Source organism: Emydura macquarii, unplaced genomic scaffold (genome assembly GCF_026122565.2).
Source record: "Emydura macquarii macquarii isolate MOO-44397 ecotype Brisbane River unplaced genomic scaffold, CSIRO-AGI_Emac_v2 contig_3348, whole genome shotgun sequence".
In the NCBI taxonomy this organism is placed as follows: Eukaryota; Metazoa; Chordata; order Testudines; family Chelidae; genus Emydura; species Emydura macquarii.
In genome coordinates this window covers 5,208,486-5,212,903 of record NW_027133485.1, presented here as the reverse complement: position 1 = coordinate 5,212,903, position 4,418 = coordinate 5,208,486, and positions in this window count along the sequence as shown.

The following is a 4,418-nucleotide window of genomic DNA, read 5'->3' as shown; positions in this document are numbered from 1 at the left end:
GCGCCAGCCCAGTCACTGGAGCGGGGCTGCTTTACGCCAGCTGAGCATCCGGCGCTGGCTCGAGAACCCGGCCAGCTTGGGGCGCCGCTGGGTCTTCCTCCCACGCGCAGGGTCAAACCGCTGGCCAGATTTGGGGCTAGGGAGAAATTTGCCTCCAGCTCAGACTGGCAGGGATGCTAGGCTGGGGCGTGGATCGCCTGCAGGGTCGCCTGGGCATGTCTCCCCCATCAGTTCCCCGCCATTGCAGGGGCCTCGGGCATCGGATGAGCTGAGGCAGCCTGGGGCACACACGAGCTTAGGTTCCTGAGGCTGAAACGCTCTAGTCGAACGACACTCTCTGGGCTCAAGAGCCAGGTGCCTGGGTGACACTGACTGGCCTGTGGGATAAATAGGGACCCTTCTGGCCTTAAACTCCAGAACCCTCTGCAGGGAGCAGCTCGCTGGGAACGCGAACACTGGGTCCAAGCTCATTCCCTGACGGCTGCAGCTCCGCTGGCCCCGTGGCACGGATGGGGAGCCCGGCACGGGAAAACCTGGCAGGAGCCATTAAAAAAATCCCACCCCTGGGGGGCACTTGGGTGAAGGGAGCCCTGGGACATCAAAGGGGTGGAAAGGGACTGAGGAGCGTTCCCCTCCAACGGCCATGCTGGGGTGGGGGTGCCGGGAGCCCAGCTGGGGATCCCTCGTGCTGCGGGCCTGGGAGCAGGAGCAGGGGCTGGCTTTGGGTGGGGGAAAGGAGAGGTGTCTGTGGGCGGGTGGGTGAGGGGGGTGGTATACAGGGCTCTCTGGGGGTGTTGGTGGCAGGGTGATGTGTGCCGGGCTGTGTGTTGCGAAGTGGGGGGAGGGGGTCAGTCACATCCCAGTGCTGCGCCAAGCGGGGGCCGTGTCCTTGGCCACGCGCTGCCTGTCTCGGGGAGCCCGCTGGGGCCTGGCAGCAGATGAGAGCGGCCTTGGCCTGACGGAGGGACCGGGCCCGGCCCCGCTTGGAGCCAGTCTCTCCCCAGCCCGGCGAGAAGCAGCTTGGCCTGAATCGCTGGCTGTTGTGGGCCTGTTGCTAATTTTTCTAATAATAGCTGCTGGACCATCCTGCTGGCTCCTCTGTGTAGCCCGCTCTGTGATGTCCTGCCGGGGGGGGGGGGGGGGATGGCTTGGCCTCGCTCTTTGGCTGCCTGTCCTCTATTGGACCAGCCCCCCCTCCTCCCCCGGCAGTGCTGCAGCCCCCCACTCCGACACATGGGGACCTGGGGGGATGTTCCCTGTCATCTGCCCGTTGACACTCCCCTTCTCTCATAAGACAGAGGAGAGGGATGGGGTCACTGGCCACTTATCTCACCTGAGATCACCCCTTAATTGTGCTGCGTGCGGGGCTGGGGGCTCCCAGCGGTAGCTGAACACTTGGAAGCCCCCTTGCTGCCCCTGCCCTTCCAGGCAATCCCGAGCCATTGTGTCCCCTCACCTAGTCACCATCCCCATGGGACCTGGCAATACCCCTCCCCAGCCGGTGCTCCTGACCCCCTGAAACTCCCACTGTTTACGAGCCGAGCCGTTGAGCACTGGGAGGGAGGATGGAGGCCGTGGTCGGGCCGGGGTTGGCTGTCCCTGGGCCTCCACACGAACCCGGTCCCCGCACTGCAGGCTCAGTGGAAAAGGAGATTTCCCAGGGCATCTGTTGGTAATTAACAGCCTTTAGGACCATGCAGAGACTCCATCTGTGGTGAGGGAATGGAGCCGGTGGGGAGGAGGGATCCAGGGATGCACAGCGACTTCCTCTGTGCCGAGAAGGGATGGAAAGTTGTGCAGCCGTTCTCCTAGCCGCAGGCGCCGGGGGGGAGTCTGGGCGGCCTGGGGCTCCGTGAATCCTGTTCAGACCAAGCCTGGTTAGGGAAGAGAGGATGGAGGCTGTCCTTGGACAGGGTGACAGGAGTGTGTGTGTGTGTGTGGGGGGGGGTACAATAACAGGACCCCTGAAGCTCTTCGGCGTGGAGGCCATGTACGCTGCCGGGACGGAGTCGCCTGTCGGCGCAGCTAATCCGCCTCCCCGGGAGACGGTAGCTAGGTCGCTGGATGGATGCTGCCGTCGACCTAGCGCTGTCTGCAGGGGGATTCGGGTCGGCTTAACCCCGCAGCTCGGGGGTGGGCTTTTCATCCCCCTGAGCATCGAGCGGCTCAGTCAGACCGACCTCATTTTCTAAGGCAGACCAGGCCTCAGGCTCTACCTGGCTGGAGCTCAGCCCCCTGGCTTCCAGGCCCCCAAACCCGTCTCCCAGTCCAAGTCTTTAGCAGGAGCTGGCTGGGCCCAGCACTCCAGTCTTCCGGTTCTGGCTTCCAGGCCCAAATCCTTCTCCCAGTCAGGGTCTGTAGCAGGAGACTCCTGCTCACTGCAGCTCCCTGGGCCTCAGACCCTGCCACCTCTCCCCCATTCCCTGAGCTTGCCCCGTCACTGTAGCCTCCTGCTGCTGGTTATAGGGCGACCGCCCTGATCTCTCCCAGGTGTGGCTCATCCTGTGAGCAGGGTTTGACTAGCTCCAACCCCGAAGGGGCGAGCGCTGGTGTTACACAGTGTGTACGAGAACTGGCCAGGAGAACGCTGACGGAACCATTTTCCATGGGAGAATGCGGTTCTGGTAAAGCTTCGAGAAACCACCTCGATTTTGCTGAGGTTTTGTTTTGGAGAAGAAACGGGTGGGGGAGGGTTACGCCCGTGTTGAAATACGAACGTTTCGATTTCGTTTCCTTTTGAAACGACTTTTCCTTTTGAAATTTTACCTTTTGGAGCCGTGCAATAGATTTCAAGAGGTGAAATCGACGTTCCTGTTCTGTCAGAACAACGCGTTTTGACCGGCCCAAAAGCGATTTTCCTCTTTCCGGAATTGTCTTCTGTGGGGAACGTTGAAAAGCTGGGGTCTGGTTCCAAACTGGAACAAAGACAAACATAAAAATCACCAAATCCCTCTCGAGGTGGAATTTCACTCCTTTGCACAGCTGCAGCATGAGCGCCTCCGTCCATTTGAGGGGTGGGTGTGTGTGTGTGTGTGTGTGTGTGTGTGTGTGTGTGTGTGTAATAGGAACTAGGCATGAGCGACAGGGCTCTCACAGCCTCTAACCTGTGCTGTGCCTTGCTTTTGTTGCTGTCCGAGGCATCCCAGTCCTCTAGCTCTCCTTGTGTCTACGCTCCATGAACATCTGATTACGTGTAAGCAAAGGCAGTCTATTGGGAGCCCTTCCAGCAGGCACCAGATGGAACGCTAACCCCCAACGCAGGCCTGTGCTTCAGCGGGGGAAGCAGAGAGATAAATAACCCGCTGCCAGCTGCCTTTAAATGACATTTTGTCTCAGAACCTTAATGTCACAAGCCCGGCTTGGTTTTGATTTGTGTCTCTTGGATGCCTGAGCTCTGGTTTCTTGGAAGATGAGCTGGTCTCTTCATTTTCATGTTAAATTGTTGGGTAGGGGGCACGGGGTGTCATTTTTTGTCCTTTCAACGTTCTATTCCTTGTCATTTGTATCGCAGTAATGCCGAGGCTTGTGCGAGGCACTTTACCGCACAGAGTCAGAAACAGTTCCTGCTCCAGACAGCTTACAATCTCGAGAAGACAGACAATGGGAGGGAGAAATAACCGAGGATCCCCATTTTACAGATGAGGGGGGACTTAGACCCAAAGATATTAAGTCATTTGCCCAAGGTCACACAGGAAGTCTGTGTCAGCGCTGGGAATGCAACTCAAGTCAGCTGGGTCCTAATCCAGCACCCCAGTGGGGTTAGGGCTCTCTCTGGCTCTCTGAGCTCAGGGGGTTCCTGTTCCATGGTGCGTTTTGAGGGGCCTGCGTCTCTTACCAACCCCCACTCCCCTCCCCACTCCCCTCCCTCGATGCTAATACTCACAAACAGCAATCCTCTGCATGGAACAGCATCTTCCACTGAGCATCTCCCAGAGCTTTCCCGAGATGCGTGAAGCTTCACAACTCTCCCTTGTGAGCTAGGCTGCTGTGCTTGTGCTGAGACATATGTGACTGCACCAAGGAGGTCCACGCAAGCATCAGAGCCCAGCTCCCCAGGCTTTGTACGGCCTGCTTTGAACAACCAAGCGCAAGTGATCTCTGCTTGGGGCCCGATCTCCCAGCACTTAGAGCCATTTACACCTATGGGCCCTGGGAGGGGGGAAACCAATGCCCTGGAACCAGGGTTCTCCATTGCACCGGCAGTAGCATTTTTGCACCCTTTGCACTGGTGCATGTGACAGCACTAGGAGCAAGGCAGGAGAGAATCAATGTCTCGGAGTGAAGGTTTTCCAAGGACCAAAACGAATCCTTTTTTCTCTGCACTGGGGATTCGAACTGATTCCATCCATTGGTGGCCAGTCCCTTGGATAACTGCATGTGTGTGAACATCCTGGGAAAGATGTCCTAGTGGTTAGGGA